The following is a 25,961-nucleotide window of genomic DNA, read 5'->3' as shown; positions in this document are numbered from 1 at the left end:
ACTTTCAAAACATCATCTTTTAGGATTTGAAATAGCTCAACTGGAATTCCATCACCTCCACTAAATTTGTTCATAGTGATGCTTCCTAAGGCCCACTTGAGTTCACATTCCAGGATGTCTGGCTCTAGGTCAGTGATCACACCATTATGATTATCTGGGTTGTGAAGATCTTTTTGTACAGTTCTTCAGTGTTTTCTTGCCACCTCTTCTTAGTATCTTCTGGTTCTGTTAGGTCCATGCCATTTCTGTTCTTTTTTTCTTTTTTTTTTTCATTTCTGTCCTTTATTGAGCCCATCTTTGCATGAAATGTTCCCTTGGTATCTCTGATTTTCTTAAAAAGATCTCTAGTCTTTCCCATTCTATTGTTTTCCTCTATTTCTTTGCACTGATCATTAAAGAAGGCTTTCTTATTTCTCCTTGCTACTCTTTGGAACTCTACATTCAAATATGTATACCTTTTCTTTTCTCCTTTGCTTTTTGCTTCTCTTCTTTGTACAGTTATTTGTAAGGCCTCTTCAGACAGCCATTTTGCTTTTTTGCATTTCTTTTTCTTGGGGATGATTTTGATCCCTGTCTCCTATACAATGTCACGAACCTCTGTCCATAGTTCATCAGGCACTCTGTCTATCAGATCTAGTCTGTTAAATCTATTTCTCACTTCCACTGTATAATCATAAGGGATTTTATTTAGGTCATACCTGAATGGTCTAGTGGTTTTCCCTACTTTCTTCAATTTAAGTCTCAATTTGGTAACAAGGAGTTCATAATCTGAGCCACAGTCAGTTCCTAGTCTTATTTTTGCTGACTAAATAGAGCTTCTCCATCTTTCACTGCTAAGAATATAATCAATCTGATTTTGGGGTTGGCCTTCTGGTGATGTCCATGTGGAAAGCACCCTAAAGGTCCATAAACAGATGAATGGATAAAAGAGATGTAGTGCATATATACAATGAAGTATTACTAAGCCATGAAAAAGAATGAAATAATGCCATTTGAAGCAAAATGGAAGGGCCTAAAGCTTATCATACTGTGTGAAGTCAGCCAGAAAAAGACAAATATCATATGATATCACTTAGATGTGGAATCTAAAATAAAAGATACAAATGAACTTACTTATATCACAGAAACAGATCTACAAACTTAGAAAACAAACTTACCATTACCAAAGGGGAAAGGTGGGGGAAGGATAAAGATTCTGAATTAACATAAAATGCGCTATTATATATAAAATAGATATGCAAAAAGAACCTACTGCATCAAAGAGAACTCTGCCCAACATTCCATAATAATCCACTTGGGAAAACAATCTGTAAAAGAATTGATATATTCACACATACAACTGAACCATTTTGCTATCAACTTGAAACTAATTCAACATTGTAAATCAACCAAACTCCAATATAAAATAAATATTTATAAAAAGTAAGTATGTATGTCTCAACTCTCAAATTAGGCTGTAGGAAACCAAAGGGCCCATCCAATGGTGTTCTACCTCCTTATATCCACCAAACCTCAGCCAGTGTAGCTGTCATAGCGCAGGAATAGCACCCCACACATCCTTCTTCAGTGCGTTTCCTCACTGCTGGTGAAAAGCTAGGCCTCTAAAGAACCTGTACTGACTATGCTGCTACTTTGAGGCAATAATAACATACAGGAAAGGACTCCCATCTGCTTGTGTTTCACAGAAAGAAGAAGAAGACTCTACATGTAGCTAATTTTATTGAGTGTTTGTTTTGAAAAGAGCAACTACAGTGTATGCTTTGATTCCTGGTTTTCACACCTTTTTTTTTAGAGGCTTTTCAAGATGTACTTCCAGAGACTATAACTCAAAAGATGCAAATGTGGTCCAGGAATTTCCTGATTAATGAGGACTTTTAGCTATTCAAAATGCTGGTGGTTTTGTATTTGACCCTCACTTCGACAAACACTAGAATAGTGTACAAAAGAAGAAAATGCATGGAAAAGAAACAGAGATTTCATGCTATTGATGGAGCAGTTGTAAAAAACACTATTAAACAGGTCCTATTAACAGAAAGTTTTATTGGATTAATTTTTTTCATTAAAAAATCCACATAATACAATGAATGAAGGTATTCAACAACTGAGAAAATGATTCTCTGTTTGCCTTATAAATCCCCTCATACAAAGAAGGTAAACTAACTAATTCTTAACCTCAGAAGCACTGATGGGTACTAACATGGTTGCTATATGACATAAAACATTTCATGCAATGCAACTAAAGGGTGGATGCTTCTAAATGAAAGAGGCCTTAGGTATCCAGAGAGGAGTATTGATACCTATACATATTAAGCTGAGGAAAAATCAGACAATTATCCTTTAGAAAATTCATAACATTCCATTTCTCCTTTCTGTTTGCTCTCAGTTTGGGAGGCTTTCATTAGAACCTATTCGAAGCAAGTGTTGAATATATTTGCTATCATTGTGTTCTTTGATCTCAGTATACTGGATTCAGCTATAGAAACAGGCAATGTGGGTAAATATGAAAAAAACACACTGCTACCTGCAGATAATATTTTTCTGGGCTGTGAGCGGAAATCCAAGATGATTACCAATTTTGCTCCATTTAATTTCAAGAACATGAATAGAAACAGACACTTCAATCTTCAGAATGGAAGTTTTACCTTCTGAACTCACTTTGAATTCTTAGTGAAGAAAATTCAAAGTACTGTATTGATGAAAGTGAAGGAGGAGAGTGAAAAAGTTGGCTTAAAGCTCAACATTCAGAAAACTAAGATCATGGCATCTGCTCCCATCACTTCATGGCAAATAGATGGGGAAACAGTGGAAACAGTGGCTGACTTTATTTTGGGGGGCTCCAAAACACTGCAGATGGTGACTGCAGCCATGAAATTAAAAGACACATACTCCTTGGAAGGAAAGTTATGACCAACCTAGACAGCATATTAAAAAGCAGAGACATGAGCCAGTTCCAAGATGGCGGCAGGGGTGGCCGGGTTGGGGGTTGAGGCAGAGGAGTTCGAAGATGCCCCTGACGTGGAGCTGCTGGAGCCCATGCTTAGCAACATCATCGAGCAGCACAGTCTTAAGTGGATCTTAGTTGGGGGTAAAGCTGGTGTTAGCAAGACAACCTGCAGCTGCAGTCTAGCACTCCAGTTGTCCAAGGGGCAGGAGAGTGTTCTGATCATCTCCACTGACCCAGCCCACAACACCTCCGATACATTTGACCAGAAGTTCTCCAAGGTGCCTACCAAGGTAAAGGCTATGACAACCTCTTTGCCATGGAGATTGACCCCAGCCTGGGCATGGCGGAGCTGCCGGATGAGTTCTTTGAAGAGAACAACATGCTGAGCATGGGCAAAAAGATGATGCAAGAAGCTATGAGCACATTCCCAGGCATCGACAAGGCCATGAGCTACGCAGAGGTGATGAGCCTGGTGAAGGGCATGAACTTCTCCCTTGTGGTGTTCGACACGGTGCCCACAGGCCACAAGCTGAGGCTGCTCAACTTCCCCACCATCGTCGAGCGGGGGCTTAGCCTCCTCATGCAGATCAAGAACCAGATCAGCCCCTTCATCTCACAGATGTGCAACATGCTGGGCCTCGGCGACATGAACACAGACCAGCTGGCCTCCAAGCTGGAGGAGACGCTGCCTGTCATCCACTCCATCATCGAGCAGTTCAAGGACCCTAAGCAAATAACCTTCATCTGTGTGTGCATCGTGGAGTTCCTGTCCCTGTATGAAACCAAACGGCTGCTCCAGGAGCTGGCCAAGTGCAAGATTGACACGCACAACATCATTGTCAACCAGCTCGTCTTCCCTGATCCCAAGAAGCCCTGAAAGATGTGTGAAGCCCGCCACAAGATCCAAGCCAAGTACCTGGACCAGATGGAGGACCTATAGAAGACTTCCACATTATGAAGCTGCCGCTGCTGCCCCATGAGGTTCGGGGAGCAGACGAGGTCAATACCTTCTCTGCTCTCCTCCTGGAGCCCTACAAGCCCCCCAGTGCGCAGCAGCACCTCCACCAGCCCCAGCTGCCATTTCACACCCACCCGCCACCCTCCGGGGCAGAGTTTGCACAAAGTTCCCCCCCTAATACAGGGGAACCACTTGGGGGATGGGAGGCAGGGAGGGGGTCTTTTCCCCATGGTAGGGCTGGGGGAGCTATAGCTGCCCCCCCAACTCTCCCCACCTCTCTTCCCTCAATAAAATGATCTTAAACTTCAAAAAAATAAAAATAGAAACCAGAGACATTACTTTGTCAACAAAGGTCCATCTAGTCAAGGCTATGGTTTTCTCAGTGTTCATGTATGGATTTGAGAGTTGGACTAGAAAGAAAGCTGAGCACAGAAGAATTGAGGCTTTTAAATTATGGTATTAGAGAAGACTCTTGAAAGTCCCTTGGACTGCAAGGAGATCCAACCAGTCCATCCTAAAGGAGATCAGTCCTGGGTGTTCATTGGACGGACTGATGCTGAAACTGAAACTCCAATACCTTGGCCACCTGATGCGGAGAGTTGACTCATTGGAAAAGACCCTGATGCTGGGAAAGATTGAGGGCAGGAGGAGAAGGGGACAACAGAGGATGAGATGGTTGGATGGCATCACCGACTCAATGGACATGCATTTGGGTAAAGTCCGGGAGTTGGTGATAGACACGAAAGCCTGGTGAGCTGTGGTTCACAGTGTCACAAAGAGTCGGACATGACTGAGTGACTGAACTGAACTGAACTGAAAGTGCTGTATTCATTCATTTGCTCATTCAAAAAATATTACTGAGCTTTTGTGCCAGACATGTAAATAAGGGGCCACCTCCCGCGGTATCACCCAGGTGTCCTATTCACAGCTCTGAAGAACAGAGGTTCTCTAGTCTCCATTCCCCAACAACCTCTACTACCTCATTTCTAGGTTAGTTCCACCACTTGCTTGTCTGTACACCTTCAGTATTTGGGATCTCAATCCACCTCAAATTCAATCAACAAAACAGTCTTGCCAAATATCATTTAGATCATTGGCTATTGGATTAATAATACAAAATGGTACCTCAGTGATTATCAATGATTCAATTAATCCATCAACATCTAGTTACTGCTGCTGCTGCTGCTGCGTCACTTTAGTCGTGTCCGACTCTGTGCGACCCCATGGACAGCAGCCCTCCAGGCTCCTCTGTCCACAGGATTCTCCAAGAAAGAATACTGGAGTGGGTTGCCATTTCCCTCTCCCCTAAAGTTACTGAGAACCTACTATTACTCTAGGCATTGGAGGTGAGTGGACATCGAGGGGGGAAGGAATATAGAAGAAATACAACATAGGACTTTGGCTCTTAAAGACTGTTGGAAGATTGGATAATACCCCTCCTCCCCCAAGATGTCCATGCTCTAATCACTGTAATCTATAAATTAATCAGAAGGGATTTTGAAGATATAATTAAGGTTACACAATTCAAATAGAGATATTATCCTGGATTGTAAGGATAGGACAAATCTAATCCCATGAGTCTTTAACAGAGAATTTCTCTTGCTTTATGCAGAGAGATGAGGCAGAAGGAGAAGTCGGAGAGCTTCCAAGTAAGAAAAGGATTGAATGCACTATTCCTAGCTCTGAGACATAGGGGCCCACATGCTAGGACTAACTAGAAGGCTTCCAGGAGTCAGCAGTGGCTCCCAGTTGAGAAAAATGAAGACCTATATCTCACAATTCCTAGGAATCAGATCCTGCCAACAACCTGAATCAACATGGAAGCAGATTCTTCCCAGAATTTCCAAATAAGAGCCCAGCTGGCCAACTCCTCGATGTGGACCTTTGAGACCAGGAACAGAGAAACCAGTCAAGCCATCCCAGATTTCTGACCTACTGAACCTATATAAAATATACCTAGTCACTATAATCTGCTCAATGTACATAATTTATGGAAACAGCTAAAGACTAATACAAAGAATCTATGAATGATTTATATGCGGGGTAGCACTACTCTATAAAGCAACACATTTCGTAATTAAGTATAAGATGCAGAGTCTGGCGAGAACCACTGGCGCAGCAACATATACACATAAAAACAGCTAGCTAGTGGGGAGCAGCTATGTAACAGACGGAGTCCAGTCTGGTGATCTGTGCCAACCTAGAGGGGTATGGTGAGGATAGGGAAGGGAGGCTCGAGAATCAGGGGATATATGTAAAATTATGACTGATTCACATTGTTAGACAGCAGAAACTAACCCAACATTGTAAAGGAATTTTCTTCCAATTAAAAAAAAATAAGTTTTGAAAAGATCTGGAGGAGAGAAAAGTCAGTGAGATTTGTAGAAGTCACAGAAGGCTTTTTGCAGGAAATAGAACTTGAATTGTTTGAATAAAGAACAAGGAAAGTTGCTCAGTTGTGTCCAACTCTTTGTGACCCCATGGACTGTAGCCTGCCAGGCTCCTCTGTCCATGTAATTCTCCGGGTAAGAATACTAGAGTGGGTTGCCATTCTCTTCTCCAGTGGATCTTCCCAACCCAGGAAACGAACCCAGGTCTCCCACATTGCAAGTGGATTCTTTACCATCTTAGCCACCAGAGGGGAATAAGGAAAAGTGCTATATGAAGAAGTGGGGAATTTCCCTGGAGGTCCAGTGGTAAAGAATCTACCTGCTAATACAGGAGACATGGGTTCCAACCCTGATCTGGGAAGATTCCACATGCCACAGTGCAATTAGGCTTGCCCACCACAACTACTGTGCCCTCATGCCACAGCAACTAGGCTGACATGCCCTAGAGCCTGTGTTCCACAACAAGAGAAGCCCCCACAGTGAGAAGCCCACACACCACAAGTAGAGAGCAGCCCCCACTCCACAACCAGAGAAAGCCTGTGTGCAGCAAAAATAAATAAATATTAAAAAATAAAACATAAATAAGATAAATATTTCAAACAAGTGAAAAGACATGGCAGTGGCAGAAACAAGCAAGTCGGGATAACTGTGAAAAGAATAGCTCAACTGGAAGGGTAAACTTAATTGGTTAGCATGGATCATAAGGTTTATGAATTAAACAATGGTTTAATTGTTCATAGGGGTCACCCTAGGCCAAAGTCCAGATGCAGAGCAAAGCAAAGAGGAGTGTGCAGGCTCCATGATGGGGGTCACTGAGCCCTGCTTTCCATCCTTCCTTCAGTCATAGCAGTTCTATGTTAATAGTTTTCACATATTGCACCTCTGGGTATGACTACATTTGCAAAAAAGGTTCCATGGCTGTTAGTTTACCAGGGTTGCAGTAACAGAGGACCACAAAAGAGGAGACAGAGCACAGAAGAAATGTATCCTCTCACAGTCCTGGAGGGCAGAGTCTGAAATCAAGGTGTCATCAGGGCCAAACTCCTTCTGAAGGTGCTAGGGAAGGACCTATTCCAGGCCTCTCTTCTAGCCTCAGCTGGATCTTTAGCTTGTGGTGATGTTACATTCAGCCTTCACATGATATTCTCCCTATGTGCATGTCTGTGTCCAAATTCCCTTCTTCTAAAGACATCAGGCACTGGATTAGGAGTTCATACTATTGCATTAAACTCTTATCTTAACTGATTTCATCTTCAGTGAATCTTTTTTCAAATAGTCACCTTCTGGGAATTGTGTTTAGGGCTTCAGCATATGAATTCTGGAGGGAGAGGGCATAGCTCAACCCATTACAAGCGCTAAAATAAGCTTTGAGAACTATATGTATCAAATACCAACTCTGAGCAGCATGGGAAGCCCCCCAACCAATAACCTACCTTCCAGTGTATCCAAATTGAAGCTTTCAGGCAAGCAATTTACTCACTCTTCCTCCTACTCTTTCCTCTCTGAGGACTTTCTATACACAGGGCCAACCTTAAGGTCCAGAGTTTTCTCCTTTATCACTTGGAAAAATCCAAGTGAAAAACTATTTCTAGGGAGGACACTGTTTTATTCATTATATTACTAGTTATATGGTAATATACTACCTTATGCTTATTGATCAACTGCTTAGTAATTACTGCACTGACATCCTCTTTGAGACAGGAGCCAAGCCCCCTGACTCATTTTAATCCCCTACCACCTAAAGCCTTGTTCTATGTGCAGCATGAACTCCATACATTTTCATTAAAATCAGTATATCTGAAAATATATTTAAACATTACACATCCAAAAACTGAATTCAAAGCTAAATGTAGACTCTGCCCCATAGAACTACACTCCTGGCCAATTTGTAATGCAAGCATATGGGTCCTTCAGTATGCCAAGCACTTTGGCAAATACTACCTTGTATCTGAGTGATACACATACACACATAGCACTTGTAACTACAGTAGATGCGCTGAAGATTCAGCCTTCCAACCAAAGCTGGAAAAGCGCCACCTAGCGCTCCAGTGTCAACATTACATGTCAATACAGGACTGAGCGAAGCACCGTGGTCTCTGGCAACGAGCGTATTTCTCAAGTGAAAATATAAAGACAGAAACCCATTTTAAAATTAAGTCTCAGAAGCTCTCAAGTGAGATCCAAGTTTTGAAAAGTAATTGCACCCCCAAAGCCCAGGATGTCCAAGAAATATTTATTTTATTTTTCATGCCAATAGGAAAGCAGGACACCCCAGAGTTATGCACAAAGGCATTTTCTTCTACAACCACAAAGGATACACAGCCAAGGTGAAAAGTACAGATCTGCCTTAATTTCCTGGAAAGCCCTTGAAATGTAGGTTCAGATTCAAGAGACTTCACATGATCCTCCGTTCCCCACCCTCAAGGATCCGATTTGCACTTGCTTCTTCTTGTTCTTACTCTGTGCCCTCTTGCAGAGTTCATATACAGAGCCTATAATTAGGCGTTCGCCACTCTTGAAAGCATATGTTTTCCACAACCATACCACTAACCTCAGAAAACATACTCTACATAAATAGACAAAAGTCCACGAAGAAATATTTTTTTAAAGTTTTAGATAATTTCTATCACAGTAAAGGAATACTGTTAGCAGAGACTTTTTTTGGTAAGAAATTTAATTATTGCATTTAAAATTCACATAAAGCACTGTACTAAAGAGTAAAGATCTGCATGGAAAACGTTTTGAATTAAAAAAGGACTGTACCCACATTTATTAGAGTTATAGCATCTTAAGTCAGAAAGGGATTGCTCTATGTAAAAGAAAAGTATAAATACAATACTTCAAGCTGCAGTGTCATATTTATTTTTGTAAATGGAAACACAACATTTATTTATCCCTGTAAATACAATGTTACTATGAGAGGGGGAAAAAAAATCAAAGTGATCTACAGAAGCCCTAAATTCTTTCTTGAACACCCTTGGGACTCTGACTTACTAATCAACCTCCACACTGGAGCCCCATTTTGACTCTTAAGGAAATGATGAGATTTAGACAGGTCACTCCAGAATGCACTGCTTTGGCCTGTGAATTATCTCAAGCTGAAGACAATCAAGGCCCAAGAAACCCAAGGAGATTTTACTTCTCCATTAACTGCCTGAAAGAATTTAGATGGGGGTGGGGAGCTGTACCAGGAAGAGAGTTATTACCAGAAATAAATTTTTATATCAGAAAGACTGATCTGCAGGGCATGGCAAACATTTGTTTACCAAACATTAGCTCTTGCCAACTTTCTATGAATCCTCTTTCTCCCCTGTAAGTCTCTGACCCCTAACCCCTCCTCCTTAGCTCAATATGACATACAAGCCTCAACGGCCTGACATTTGGAACTGCCTCATGTCTTTGAGCTCCCTGGTCACTCAGATGGTAAAGGGTCTGCCTGCAATGTGGGACACCAGGTTTCCATCCCTGCATTGGGAAGATCCTCTGGAGAAGGAAATGGCAACCCACTTTTCTTGCCTGGAAAATACCATGGACAGAAGAGCTTGGTAGGCTACAATCCATGCGGTCGCAAGAGTCAGACACCACTGAGCAACTTCACTCATGTCTTCATGCAACTCTCCTACATATAAAATTAAACTTGTTTTTTCTCATGTTAATCTGTCTTATGTTAATATAATTATTAGAGCAGCCAAAGAATCTAGAAGGAAGGAAGGGGAAAATTTTCTTCCCCTACAGAAACACAGACTTGACTTTCTTGATAATATTTATATATATAAACATTCTAAATTTAGGAAATGTTTCATTCAAGTATTTACACCTTCACAAATATATAGTCTTTTAAGAAGACAAGCCAGGAAATTGAGAGCTATCAAAGCCACTTGTGACTTCTCCTAAATTACTTTCTGCAGTTAAAATAACTGTTTGTAAACCAAGTGTTTTTCAAGAGTAGGATCCCCTAAACAGCCATATGTTATTGCTCGCCATATAACTAAATGCTTTATTGTGAAGGATCAGTGACATAAAGAAGGCACTAGAGGACTAGGGTGGTGTTTTCAGTTCCATAAAAGGAGAAGTTTTAAAAAGAACTGTCCAAGGAAACTTAGGTGTTATGCCATACCTCAAGAGAGGCAAAAAATGTTCTACCTTTATGTTTTTAAAAAAGATGGAGGACTAAGTTTCAGGAAATGCAAAAGTAAAAAAGAAAATGCTTCCAACAGCACTTTGGAAACCTTGAGGGGAACTAAAGAGCCAGTCCTTCAGATGACCACATCTTACCATTTGGGCTGCCCTGCATCTGCTCATATGATTGGTCCTGAAGGCCCCATATACACTGCTGTTCTTGGAACATAGTTCTTTCTTGTGCTTTAACTTAATTGCCTCTATTTGTACAGGCACAAGGGCACCGAGTCCTGATTTATCAGCTGCTCAGAAAAGACTGATGTCATGGGAATGTAAGCATTCTTGGGTTCCTGAGCTGAAACATTCAATGACAGAGGCCCCGAGGAAAATGGAGACAGATATTTTACTTGTCAAATGTTCTCAGATATTTTGAAAAAACTTATCATCACATCTCCCTACCGCTGATAGTTATTAGTCAACATTAAGTCAGGCAAGCTTTATATTTCTTGCTGGAGTAAAACTTCGGAATGAAAATCATTTGGCACTGGAACTCCAAAATGCATAGCTTCTGCCCAAATAATTTAACAATTCAGAGATGCTGAGATGGTATTTACCCATGTATTCTTGAAAAGGTTTAGTGAGCAGTAGAGTTTTTGTTGTTGTTTGTTTAGTTAAACATTTTTCATTTTCCTATTGACCTCTTGTCCACTTAACAAGTAGTCACAATCTAAAAGTTGAGAATTATGTTGTATCTGGTGAGAATTTTTAGGACTTCAGGCTCAAGAGACAGCATCTCATGTGACCCTGAGAGAACGGCTCTGAGGAGGTGGGGAGAGGTGTCAGGTTATACAGAAGCTGGTAACAAAGGGCAGGTAGTCTGAATATCAAAAGTATTTTTGTGAATTAAAGAAAATTGGATATCTCAAGGAACTTAGTGCTTTTCTACATATAGGAAGAAGCAAAAGTCTGGGCTCACTGAAAATCATTCCTTTCATATGCATCTCAGCTATCTGGGGCCAGTATCCTGTGATTCTTCACATCCTGAGCTCCCCCTGTGCTCACCGTACGGAGTGGCTGCAGCCTCCTGCTGCCAGATCACAGACAGCCTTCTCCTTCCTGAATGCCCTGGAGGGTAGGAATCGCTGATGACTATGACATCCTTGTTTACTGATACAGCAGGAAATGCTCCATTTCTCATGCTATTCTCATTTCAAAGGAATTTTTAGTTTTATTTCTTGGTTGCCTTAACATCTTAACTTTTAGTTACTCTGTCAAGTAGTAATTGCATTAGATGAATTCCAATTCAGAGAACACTGTTATTTGGAGGCAGCATTTTAAACTAGGCAAGAACCTTTTCTTGTGTATCTAGCCTGAATAATTTATCTGTTTTGTAAGTATGGATTCTCAAAACTTCAATATCTTAAACATGGGCATATCTCAACTGAACAAAACAAGCATCGAGTGAATACTTATTTTAAGCACAGCAATGCCTAAGAAAACAGACAATATAAAGGAAGTTAGTCATGGCAAACAGAGAACAATTCCAAGCCCTCAGGCAAAAACACAATTTCTAATGGTTCACTGTATACAGAGCCCTGCTATGAGAATGCAATGCATGGAGAAACTCCCCATGGAGGCAAGTAAACATTTTTTTCATGATGGATAAATTAATCCCTTTCAACAATCTATATTGGCTCATCCATAAAATTAACTATGATGCCAAGTGGTGTAAAAAGTTCTTTACCCAAACTTTGTTGTTGTTCAGTCATCAAGTTGTGTCCAACTCTTCGCAACCCCATGGACTGCAGCATGCCAGGTTTCCCTGTCCCTCACCATCTCTCAGAGTGTGCCCAAGTTCATGTCCATTGAATTGGTGATGCCATCCAACTATCTCATCCTCTGTCACCCTCTTCTCACCCTGCCTTCAATCTTTCCTAGCATCAGGGTCTTTTCCAATGAGTCACTATTCTTCACCCACAACTGTGGGGAAATACCTTAACATAGAGCAATAAGCTAAGCTTGGATGCCTAAAAAGATTCCTCCTCTGAGGCACAGCCTGCCCAGATCTACGGTGTTAAGTGGTTTGAAAAGAGCCTGGAAAATTCTAAGTGTTGGCAAGACATAGAGCTATGGTTCTCAAAGAGGGAAGTTTTTGCCTTGCCCACCCCCACCCTCTTCGGGGGACATCTGGCTATGTCTGGAGACAATTTTGGTAGTAACACGGCGGGAATAATGCCACTGGCATCTAGTAGATAGAGTCAGGAAATCTGCTAAGCATCCAATAGCCCACAGACAGCCCCCCCTCAGCCTTCCCAGGAAAGAACCACTGGTCCCAAATGTCAGCAGCACTGAGAGTGATAAACTGATGAAAAGCAGACATAACTCTCATATACTGTGACAGGACTGCAAACTGCTCCCTCCCTTGAAAACAAGCTAGCATTCTACGATCATTTTCAAGATGCTCATAGCCTATGACCCAGAGATTCTACTAGGCAGTACCTTCAAGAAACTCTTGAAAGAGCCCTATTCACTGTTGTTTGGAGAAGCAGTCTCAAATTCCATTAGTAGACGAATAGATACCTTGTGGTATATCCATGTGAAAGAGAAACGCTGCCTGCCATATCAGTAAGCAAATGATGTTGCAGCCATCAAGCCATCACATTACAGCCACCCTGATGGTGAGCCCTGGGAAAACTCAGGATGTAAACAGGATGCCCACCATCAAGTAGTCAGTCACTGCAGCCACCCACAACGGTGTACCCTGAGAAGACTCAGGATGAAAAAGCACAGGATGCTGGCCCCAGAGAGCTGAGGTGCATGTCAAAGGAATGATTTCAGTGAGTTCACACTCTTGCATCTTCCCATACATAGAAAAGTGTATTAACTTGAGATATCTGGTTTTCTTTAATTAATAGTAATTACTTTGGGGAAAAAACTCCTATGTATCCTGGCTCCCCTCCTAGTCTCTACAGAGCAGTACCTCAAAATGTCGAGTCCTATCTTCCAGGCTTGAAGTCCTCAGAATAAAACTGAATTGCTGAATAAAACTTAATTCTCAACTTTTAGGTTGTGCATTTTTTTCCGTCGATATCCATACAGGGTTAAACTATAGAGATGTGAAAATGAATGGACTACAGCTACATTGAGAGAGAGAGACAGACAGAGAAATGAACTGACTCCTCAGCAGAAGGAAATTTCAGAAAAAAAGAGCTGGGGAGACATAAAGAGCAGGGGGTCCAGGGCAGACAACAGAGACATTTGGTTCTGGTGGGTCTAAGCCTTGGTGTGTGAAACAAGGGTGCTTCTCTGGTGTCACCAAGATCCAGGGGTCATGCCTTCATGTCATCTCCCATCCCTGGCACTGAACGTCAGTCTCCCCAGTCACCTTCCAATGACTAATTAGCTCCTTGGGTACCTTGGTGCCCAAAGAGGCAGGGCCCTGATAGGAATTCCAAGTCTTCTCCTCTTTTGAAGGCAAGGAAAATTATAAAAATCATTAAATGGGGCTCTGATTGAGTCCTTATCTTTTCACTTCAGTTTATATAAAAAGTTACATTATTTCTTTGTTAACCCCACTAGCATTCATTAGTCAACAGATGTTCAAAAGCTTACTATAGAACAGGATGCTGTGTTTGGTGCTATACAAACAATGGGGGTGAAGGAGATGTGACCTCTGCTCCCCAAGGATGCCAGACAAACTGAGGATCATGCTCTGGCAGCAGTATCAAGTGGAATACTATGGTAGAAGGTCTGTCTGAGGATGCAGAATCCACAGACAAAAGAAGGATGGAACAGAGTCAGCTATGCAAAGAACTATCAGAGGAACATCCCAGAGAAAAAGAACTCTGAAGTTTGAGAAGATAAGAAAACATGAGAACCATTATTTCACTCCAACATAACTTTATGTCTGTCATTTTACCTAGTTCATATCTAACAGAGATGTAGTCATAATTTACATGCAGTTTAGTATCTTGTTTAACACTGTATCAGTGAATACTTTTTTGGTGTTGCACAACCTTCATAAAAATTTAAATGGCTGCATGATATATCACAGAGGGCTATGCCACCTTTTACTTAATCACTGTCTTGCTTTTAAGTCATTTATATTACTTATAATTCTTTGCCCTTCTGAAGAGTGCTGAAATATAGAGTTTTTTCTTTACATAATTTCTCCTTATGCCTTTTGCATTATTGCTCTAGGCTAGTTTCTCCTATCTTAAATTTAAACACAGATACACATGATAGGATAACGAAGAATGTTTCATTCCTGATTCATCTTAATCTGTTTTATATCTCAAATCCTCAAGTATTTACAGAATAGCTCACATTATCCAAGCTATGTCTTTAATTTCAGTATAGACCTGAATTCCCTGTAAATTCATCACATACATAAATTTAAGAATTGAACTACAGTTAACAGAAAGATTTTAAAACCTAAAGTCTGATTTTAGAAGGCTGACATTTCTCCAAGTTATGATTTAAAATATGTTTCCTCTTTTTAGTCTCTAGCATATACACCTTATATGTTTCTTCTTGAAGATGGCTAAAAATCACCAAGACACATTATATATGACAAGATTACCTGGGATTGTCTTTGAATTCAGTCAGTTCAGTTAAATTCAGTCATTCAGTTGTGTCCAACTCTTTGTGACCCCATGGACTGCAACACACCAGGCTTCCCTGTCATTCACCAACTCCTGGAGCTTGCACAAACTCATGTCCATCGAGGTGGTGATACTATCCAACCATCTCATCCTCTGTCATCCCCTTTTCCACCTGCCTTCAATCATTACCAGCATCAGGGTCTTTTCCAAGGAGTCAATTCTTCGAATCAGGTGGCCAAACTATTGGAGTTTCAGCTTCAACATCAGTCCTTCCAATGAACATTCAGGACTGACTTCCTTTAGGATTGACTGGTTTGATCTCCCAAGGGACTCTCAAGAGTCTTCTCCAAAATCGCAGTTCAAAAACATCAATTCTTTGGTGCTCAGCTTTCTTTATAGTCCAACTCTCACATCCATACAACATTGCTGGAAAAATCACAGCTTTGACTAGATGGACCCTTGTAGGCAAAGTAATGTCTCTGCTTTTTAATATGCTGTAGAGGTTGGTCATAGCTTTTCTTCCAAGGAGCAGGCATCTTTAAATTTCATGGCTGCAGTCACCATCTGCAATGATTTTGGAGCCCCCCCCCAAATAAAGTCTCTTACTGTTTCCACTATTTGCCCACCTAGTACCCATGAAGTGATGGAACCAGATTCCATGAATTTAGTTTTCTGAATGTTGAGCTTTAAGCCAACTTTTTCACTCTCCTTTTTCACTTTCATCAAGAGGCTCTTTAGTTCTTCACTTTCTGCCATAAGGGTGGTGTCATCTAATATCTGAGGTTATTGGTATTTCTCCAGGCAATCTTGATTTCAGCTTGTGCTTCATATAGCCTAGCATTTCACATGATGTACTCTGCATATAAGTTAAATAAGCAGGGTGACAATAAAAAGGCTTGATGTACTCCTTTCCCAATTTGGAACCAGTCTGTTGTTCCATGTCCAGTTCTAACTGTTGCTTCTTGATCTACATACAGATTTCTCAGGGGGCAGGTAAGATGGTCCCATCTCTTTCAGAATTTTCCACAGTTTGTTGTGATCCACACAGCCAAAGGCTTTGGTATAATCAATAAAGCAGATGTTTTTCTGGAACTCTCTTGCATTTTCAATGATCCAGCAGATGTTGGCAATTTGATCTCTGGATCCTCTGCCTTTTCTAATTCAGTTTGTACATCTGGAAGTTCACAGTTCACGTACTGTTGAAACCTGGCTTGGAGAATTTTGAGCATTACTTTGCTAGCATGTGTGATGGGTGCAATTTTGCAGGAGTTTGAACATTCTCTGACATTGCCCTTTGGGGTTGGAATGAAAACTGACCTTTTCCAGTCTTGTGGCCACTGCAGAGTTTTCCAAATTTGCTGGCATATTGAGTGCAGCACTTTGACAGCATCATCTTTTAAGATTTGAAATAGCTCAACTGGAATTCCATCACCTCTACTAGCTTTGTTCGTAGTGATGCTTCCTAAGGCCCACTTAACTTCGCATTCCATGACGTCTGACTCTAGCTGAGTGATCACACCATCATGATTATCTGGCACATGAAGATGTTTTTTTGTACAGTTCTTCTGTGTATTCCTGCCACCTCTTCTTAATATCTTCTACTCCTGTTAGATCCATAAGGTTTCTGTCCTTTATTGTGCCCATCTTTGTATGAGATGTTCCCTTGGTATCTCTAATTTTCTTGAAGAGATCTCTAGTCTTTCCCATTCTACTGTTTTCCTCTATTTCTTTGCATGGATCACTGAGGAAGGCTTTCTTATCTCTCCTTGCTATACTTTGGAACTCTGCATTCAAATGTGTTTATCTTCCCTTTTCTCCTTTGCCCTTCACTTCTCTTCTTTTCTCAGCTATCTGTAAGGCTGCCTCAGCCAACCATTTTGCCTTTTTGCATTTCTTTTTCTTGGGGGTGGTCTTGATCTGTGCCTCCTGTACAATGTCACAAACATCCATCCATAGTTCTTCAGGGACTCTATCAGCTCTAATCCCCTGAATTTATTTTTCACTTCCACTGTATAATCATAAGGGATTTGATTTAGGTCATACTTGAATGGTCTAGTGGTTTTCTCCACTTTCTCAACTTAAGTCTGAATTTGGCAATAAGGAGTTCATGATCTGAGCCACAATCAACTCTCAGTCTTGTTTTGCTGACTATATACAGCTTCTCCATCTTTGGCTGCAAAGAATATAATCAATCTGACCTTGGTGTTGGCCATCTGGTGATGTCCATGTGTAGAGTCTTCTCTGTGTTGCTGGAAGAGGGTGTTTGCTATGACCAGTGCGTTCTCTTGGCAGAAGTCTGCCAGCCTTTGCTGTGCTTCATGTTGAACTCCAAGGCCAAGTCTGCCTGGTACTCCAGGTGTCTCTTCCCCGGTGGCTCAGATGGTAAAGCGTCTGCCTGCAATGCGGGAGCCCCAGGTTCAACCCCTGGGTTAGGAAGATCTCCTGAAGAAATGGCAACCCACTCCAGTATTCTTGCCTGGAAAATTCCATGGAAGGAGGAGCCTGGTAGGCTACAGTCCATGTGGTTGCAAAGAGTTGGACATAACTGAACAACTTCACTTCACTTCCAGGTATCTCTTGACTTCCTACTTTTGCATTCCAGTCCCTTATAATGAAAAGGACATCTTTTGGGGTGTTAGTACTAGAAGATCTTGTAGGTCTTCATAGAACCATTCAACTTCATCTTCTTCAGCATTACTGGTTGGGGCATAGACTTGGATTACTGTGATATTGATTGGCTTGCCTTGGAAACGAACAGAGATCATTCTGTTGTTTTTTAGATTGCATTGAGAACTGCATTTCAAACTCTTTTGTTGACTATGAGGGTTATTCTATTTCTTCTAAGGTATTCCTGTCCACAGAAGTAGATATAATAGTCATCTGAGTGAAACTCACCCATTCCAGTCCATTTTAGTTTGCTGATTCCTAAAATGTTCATATTTACTCTTGCCATCTCCTGTTTGACCACTTCCAATTTACCTTGATTCATGGACCTAACATTTCAGGTTCCTATGCAATATTGTTCTTTATAGCATCAGACGTTACTTACATGACTGTTCACAGCAACATCTGGGCATCTGTCTGGGCATCTTTGACTCTGTCTCTTTGTTCTTTCTTGAGTTATTTTTCCACTCTCCTCCAGTAGCATATTGGGCACCTACTGACCTGGGGCGTTCATCTTTTTGCCTTTTCATACTGTTCATGGGGTTCTCAAGGCAAGCATACTGAAGTGGTTTTCCATTCCTTTCTCCAGTGGACTACATTTTGTCAGACCTCTCCTTCATGGTTCATAATTTCACTGAGTTAGAGAAGGTGGTGGGCCATGTGACCAATTTCATTAGTTTTCTGTGATTGTGGTTTTCATTCTGATAACAGGCTTATGGAAGCTTCCTGATGGAAGAGACTGACTGAGGGGGAAACTGGGTCTTGTTCTCATGGGTGGGGCCATGCTCAATAAATCTTTAATCCAGTTTTCCCTCAATGGGCAGGGCTGTGTTCCCTTCTCAGTTGTTTGACCTGAGACCAAACTATGGTGGAGGTAATAAAGAAAAGGGTGAGCTCCTTTAAAAGGTCTTTGCAGGCACTGCCACATTCAGTGCCCCCAACCCTGCAGCAGGCTGCCACTGACCCACGCCTCCACTGGAGGAGACTCCTGGACATTCACGGGCAAGTCGGGGTCAGTCTCTTGTGGGGTCACTGCTTCTTTCTCCTGGGTCCTGGTGCACACAAGGTTTTGTTTGTGCCATCCGAGTCTGCTTTCCCAATCCAGTGTAACTTCTGGTGGCTCTGTGGTGGGGCTAATGGTGACCTCCTCCAAGAAGGCTTATGCCACACCCCTGTCTGCTGTACCCAGAGCCCCTGCCCCTGTGGCAGGCCACTGCTGACCAATACCTCTGCAGGAGACACTCAAACACTCAAAGGCAGTCTGGCTCAGTCTGTTGGGTCTCCTGCTGCGTACAAGGTTTTGTTTGAGCCTCTGAGCATCTCTGGCAGGTATGGGGTTTGATTCTAAACATGACTTTGCCCCTCCTACTATCCTGCAGGGGCTTCTCCTTTGCCCTTGGACGTGGGGTATATTTTTTGGTGGGATCCAACATTCTCCTGTCAATGGCTGTTCAGCAGTGGGTTGTAATTTTGGAGTTCTCACAGGAGAAAATGAACATACATCCTTCTACTCCACCATCTCAGAGCAAGTCAGTGTCAATGGTTTATCATGTTTTTCTCTGCACTTGCTGGTTCCAAGTTTCCCAAAGCTGAGTGCCCTGATACCAGAGGAGTGGCTCCTTCCTGGGATTCTCTAAGACCTTTGACTGGTAACAATTTCCCATCACCAAATGGCCTCTGCCCCTTCCTCATTAAGCAAATTCAAAGCTAAAATCTGAATTTTCACAAGTAAATTCAAAATTTCAGTGCAAATGCTTTCCAGTGGCTCCAACCCATTTTGAGTCCTGTCCTTAACAGGTTTTGGTCTATCGAGAAATTCCCCATGTTACAGAAGCCATTTACATAAAATCACTTGTAGGCATGTGATAAAAATTCAAGTCTTTTTGTGGTGATACGAATTTACTCAATATTGGGATGACAGGTGACAACCTGAAAAACTATCACCTGGCCTGCTTTGGGCCAGTGATTTAAATGTCAGTGAGAGGTGGAAAGCATCACAAGGAAGGACTGAGCTATCATTGAGAGATCTAAAATAAATCACTGGAATGTGCCATATCTTTGCCATCACTAAGAATAATTCCCATGTAGATAATTTCTAAACTGCATGGTGAATGATGCAAGCATAATTAGAGCTTATTATTTGCAAAGTTCTTTAGAGTTCATAAATCATAATCATATATTTGACCCTCCCACTCTGAAGGGTTTATAGGACAGAAAGCCCTGTTATTTTGTAGATGAGAAAATGATTCCTTTGCAGGTTAACATATCTGCCTGAAGTTGTATATAATGAAGTTAAAGCAATGAACGCTGACATCCTGATTCCAAATCAACTGTTCTGCACTATGCTACCAGATCAAAGCACACTGAACAGGAATTCATTTCCAGTTCAACTTTTGGCATGAACTAGCCATTTTCCCTGTGCAACTTAAGCAACATTGGGTCTAGTGTCTTTATTTGTGATAGGATAACATTTGATCAACATGACTTCTAAAGGCTGAATATTCAATTTTGTATGAACAAATTTTCATTTTATTTACATGAGAAAAATCATTTTCCCAATACACATTCCTGCTCCCCACATCACCAGTTACACTCCAGCCCATGCCAAGCTTATATAAATATGATCTGATTCAATAAATCAACTTCAGTGTCATAACTGTAATATGAAATAGAATACAAATAGAACAGAGTAGAAATAGAATAGAAATAACAGAATATAAATAGCTAATTTTAATTGTGTGCTTACTATGTGTAAGGCATAATTTGAAGTATTTTATATAACAACTCATTTCGTCCTTATGATGACCCTGCTGCTGCTGCTGCTGTCGCTTCAGTCGTGTCTGACTCTGTGCAATCCCATAGACAGCAGCCCACCAAGCTCTGCTGTCCCTGGGATTCTCCAGGCAAGAACACTGGAGTGGGTTGCCATATCTTTCTCCAATGCATGAAAGTGAGAAGTGAAAGTGAAGTCGCTCAGTCGTGTCTGACTCGTAGTGACCCCATGGACTGCAGCCCACCAGGCTCCTCTGTCCATGGGATTTTCCAGGCAAGAGCACTGGAGTGGGTTGCCATTGCCTTCTCCATATGATGACCCTAGAACTAGGTAAAATCACTATTTCCACTTTACAATTAGAAACAGACCTGGCAGAGGTAAAGTTATATTTTCAAGGTCATAAAGCTTCAGTCAAGATTCAAAGTCAGACAATATAATTCTGGAGCTCAATGTGCTTAACAACCACTTTAGAAGCCACAGTTCTTGACTTAATATTTTGTCAAAATAGTCTTTAAGGGTGAACTCCAACTGACACATATCTTGACCATAGACCTTGCTTGAATCTACCTTGTCTAGAACTATACCATATTGCCATGTAAAAAGCCCACAACCAGTTTTTGCCTAATGTATGGATTCCTGTCCATTGTTAATGGAGATGTCTGTACCATTTTGGGGAACTCTTCCATCATAGGGTCTCCCCAAATAAAAGGCGTTGTTGAGCAATGGCTCAATGGAAGAGACCTACTGCAGGTTAGAGCCTTCAGACCAGGTCCCCCCCGTGCCTGGCTCCCTTCCTCTGCTTCACCTGTTGGACTTGCTAGAAAACACACTTCCTTCTGTGAGTCAGTCGAGAGTCACTGAGTTCAGTTTGCTGCAACTTCACTGACTCCCAAGAAGAACTCTTGAGACTGGACACTAAGACCCCGAAATAGTTTCCTCTTCTTTCACCCCAGGAAGAAAAATACAAAATACAATATACATATTTTTATTACCTATGTTTAATATTCACTGAGAAATTTTCTTACATTTTTGTAAAGGTCCAACTTACTCTTTATATGAATGGTACAGATTTCTTTCATAGCAAAAAGACCAAGACTACTCCTCAGATAAAGAGTCCAAGAGTCTGTGTGTGTATGTTCAGTGGTATCCAACTCTTTGCAACCCCATGGACTGAAGCCCGTTAGGTTCCTCTGTCCATGGGATTTTCCAGACAAGAATACTGGAGTGGGTTGCCATTTCCCATTCCAGCCAAGAGTCTATCCATTCCTGTACTTCCTTTTTGCACCATGGACAGCACCCCCATATTCTAAGCACAGCCAGGCAATCAGAAAAGCTACCCCTCTCTCCCAGCAGCCCTGACATTAAGGGACCACATTAATCAATTTTTCCATTCTTTATCAATACCCTTGTAATGCTGTAGAATCCAGTCCTGGACCCAGTGACCCAGCATAAGAAAAACAAACCAGCACTTGTCAGTAGCAGCAGATGCATAAAATAAAGTAAACCTTATCAAGTTGGGACAAAGACTTCAGAACAATTCTCAGCAATCTTATCTTACTACCCTGACCCTGAAATGCCAAAGTTCACTCTAGTAAGCAAAAGAACAACAGATCAAATGTTCTAACTGCTGTTCTGTTTGTAGAAACCTCCAATGAGATATGTGACAGGAAACTCACTCACACTAATCAAGATGGAAATCTTTTCATTCCCAATTAGGTCCAATCACGCAGATAAAGTAGTGCATCTGTTTGCCTTTCAAGAAGGCTCACTCAGGGGATTGGCAAGTTTTACTAACAGAACAACTAGACGGTTTGTCATCTATCCTTTCCTCTTGAAGAGCGACTTTGCCATCTTTTATCAGCAGTTATACACAGCTTCCCTTTTGTGACAATATTAACCCAGGACTGCTGCTATAAGCATCCAGCCTCTGCTCGCTGCCTGCAGGGATATCTGATGAGAGTTTATCAGGATTGCTGAGCCCAATGCTTTTACATTAAAGTGGTTTCCACTCATTTATTAGTGTGTGTGTGGTGAGTTCACACCTGCACATACATCCAGCCAGTTCCCCACGAGTGCTACCTAGAGCAGTGGGTTTCGTCTGTTTCCAAAGAAAACAGGATGGCTTTTGTGCAGTTGAAAAATGAATATTATGAAATAGACCTGGCAGAGTTTAGAAATAAAAGCAAATATCTAGCATGGCTGCAAGAGTAAATAATTAAAGGGTTACCAAGCATAAGGCAGTACTGTGCATCATAGGTTTGTTTGTAAAGCAATAAACAAGTCCATCGATGCAAAAAAATGCACTGTATTCCCAACACACAGTCAACAGAAACTACAATAATCAGACACTGACTTTTAGTACATGTTTCCCCTTGGATGACTTTTTAAATAATTTCAGTCAGGGTATATTATATATTAAATAAGTCTTAGTGATTCATGCAAAAGCAATTCTTTTTAAAATGGCTGGAAAGACAAGTATGTCAAAAGTGAAAATATTAGGAGAAAAGTATAATTTCATTGTCTCTGGGGACTTCCTGTAAAATGGAAAGCATACAGTTGGGAACTTGGACTTTGGGGTCACACAGAGTTCAAAACCCAGCTTTGCAACTTCCTAGCTATGGGAGTTGGGCAAGTTATTTAATATCTCTGAACTAGTACAATGTGGTATTAAGAGGAGTCACTTTCACAGGTTGTTGTAAAGAGCTTCTGCAGAAAAGGTGACCCCCAAAGAGAAGTCCTTGCAACCATTATCCAATGTAGACTGGAGCTGCTGTCCGTGTGAGTTCTCAGATAACTCTGCAACCGCTCTAAAAAGGGATTCTACTCAGTGGCATCAACCCTACCTATGTGACTCTGATAGTCAGCTCTGTATTCCTATTGCTGTAGTAGGTGAGGAAAAAATGGAAGAAATAGCTATTGCCTGACTCTACCGAGAAACTCCACCCATGTTCTGGCAATCGTGGTCAAATGAGCATAGCCTATTTTTCAGAGGTTGTTGACAAGACTCCACCAGGGCCATGGTGCCACGGATGAATTACCTTCAGACACGTGTATTCCTCTTTTCTAAATTTCCTTTCCATAATATCTTTTTTGAGGTCTCATTTTACTTATGTTTTCGTTTGGGCCCTGAGTCACAGGTTATTCTCAACAAAGGAATAACCACTCTCCAGTTCCCTTCAAAACATAACCAGCCCAGCAGCAGTGCCATGTTCATTCCAGGGCTATCCACACCATCCAAGACATGGATACAACTTATATGTTCATCTACAGATAAAGAAAATGTGTTATACACACACAGTGGAATATTATTCAGCCTTAAAAAAAGAAAGGACTACAATATGGGATGAACATTGAGGACATTATATCTCAGTGAACTAAACCAGTCACATAAAGACAAATAATGCATGATTCCATTTATATGCAGAGAAGACAATGGCAACCCACTCCAGTATTCTTGCCTGGAAAATCCCATGGACGGAGGAGCCTGGTGGGCTGCAGTCCATGGGGTCGCGAAGAGTTGGACACAACTGAGCGACTTTACTTTCACTTTTCACTTTCATGCATTGGAGAAGGAAATGGCAACCCACTCCAGTGTTCTTGCCTGGAGAATCCCAGGGACAGCGGAGCCTGGTGGGCTGCTGTCTATGGGGTTACACAGGGCCAGACACGACTGAAGCGAGCAGCCATTTATATGAGATATCCAACACAGTCAAATTCATAGCAGTAAAGAGCAGAATGGTGGTTGTCAGGGGCCTTGGTCCAGGGCGGGGGAGGTGAGATGGGGTGGAGGAATGGGGATTTGCTAATGAACAGGCATAAAGTTTTAGTTTAACAAGACAAATAAGTCCCAGAGATCTTCTGTACGACACTGTTGTCAACGGCAGTTACTGTCACTTAAAATTTTATTAAGAAGGTAGATATCATGTTAAGTATTATTAGCAAAATTAAATTAAAAATAAAACTGCACAACCATTTCCTGGTTCAGTCACTCAGATGGCAAGCTTCTTAAGTCTAATAAACTAATCCAGTATACACAGTTAAATGGCTCCTGATATATGAATATATTACCATGCTGGAGATATTTACAGTTCTAAGACTCACTGAAGTAAAATGTAATAATCCAAAGGAATTCATTTCTCACGCTGCAATTTTAGACTCTAGAGCTGGTAGGTAGAGAGAATTCTGGGGCAGGATCCTTTCAAAGGTTTATTTCAAACTGTGTTACAAAGGCTACAACCTATTTTTCATACTGTGGCATCAATTCAACAAAAGAAAGAGAGAGTTGTTTTTGTAGAATGATGTGGAAAAGTAGGCTATTATACACTTAATTAGAGATCCGATCCTTTTAATCCAGCGGAGATGCGATTTCCCAGCTGGGTAGAAATGTGGGCTTTGGAGAAAAAGCAAGCAGCTTTTTTATGTTTGTTGTTGCCTTTCTTCATTTATTTATTTTTGCTATTACTGTTTTAATATAAAAACACATTAAGATCTATCTACTTATCCCAGGGCTGAAAGTATCCTCATGCCATCAGTCTTTGGTTCTGGTCTCTGAGCCTGCCTCCCTCCCACTCCAAAGACGAGATCTGGGTCCAGGATGCTCAGAGCATCCTGTCCCATGCACTCCATCCAGAACTTGCCTAGGAGAGAACTCAACATGGATTTTAAATGGATGTGGCTCCCTCTTCTGGTGGAAAGCCTGAATCAATCAAAAAAATCTGAGAAGCCTACCTTCCTCGCAGTTCCAGAAACAGATGTTGACACAAGAGCCCCAACAAGTGAATCAGACAGTGTCAGCCCCTCCATAATTCTTACACAGTTTCCTGATACCAATACTAATATGGTGAAGAAAGCCATAACTGAAATACAGTGACAAGAAAGGGAAAAAAGAAGTCCCATTTCAAGTAGAGAAAAATGAGATACTGACAAAGGTATTTTCAAGGGCTGTTTAAAGAAGACACCTGGGGTTAAAATAACTAAGTTTTCCTCCAAATAATAAGGAATAGTAATACATAGTCTTCTGATCCTTGGGTCTCTTAAAAAGGAGCCATACCTATAAATATGTGAATGGATATAGGGACTGATGAACTACTGCTTTGAAAAACTACTATTAACAGAATTCTTCTGGGACCAAGTCAATATGTCAATACGCCTATTTGACATCCTGACTCTTCATGAGGTCAAATCCACAGCATTAAAAGTACCCTCCATCACATACAAGGAATTTTTATGAAGGGAGGCTTTGAAAAAGAGTCTTCTGCTTATTAGAAACTAAGACTTGGGCCCCCATTAGATAATTTTGTATCATTAAGCCAAAAAGGTAGACAGCCATAGTGTGGTGCCAAATATCTATGCTTATGTGAATTTCAACAGCCACATAAAATTATGGAATGGTGATGCACAAACATGCTGCTTCCAAAAGGACTCCTAATAGGCTGAGCACGACAGAGGCCAAGGAATAGTCAAACACAAAGCAAACAAAAATCCTCAGAGTCCTAATGGGAGAGCCTGT

General features: G+C 41.3%; 1 protein-coding gene and 1 pseudogene across 10 annotated transcripts in view; one reads left to right on the top strand and one right to left on the bottom strand.

Annotated features, from left to right (window-relative positions):
• Positions 1-25,961, bottom strand: part of NCKAP5 (NCK associated protein 5) — a 1,117,154-nt gene that overhangs the window by 541,570 nt on the left and 549,623 nt on the right. The gene's annotated exons all lie outside the window — the stretch shown is intronic.
• LOC110136413 (ATPase GET3-like) lies at positions 2,956-4,198 on the top strand (annotated as a pseudogene).

This window comes from Odocoileus virginianus, chromosome 13 (assembly GCF_023699985.2).
Source record: "Odocoileus virginianus isolate 20LAN1187 ecotype Illinois chromosome 13, Ovbor_1.2, whole genome shotgun sequence".
In the NCBI taxonomy this organism is placed as follows: Eukaryota; Metazoa; Chordata; class Mammalia; order Artiodactyla; family Cervidae; genus Odocoileus; species Odocoileus virginianus.
Note: the sequence above shows the minus strand (reverse complement) of the source record. Positions and strands in the feature narration are given on the sequence as shown.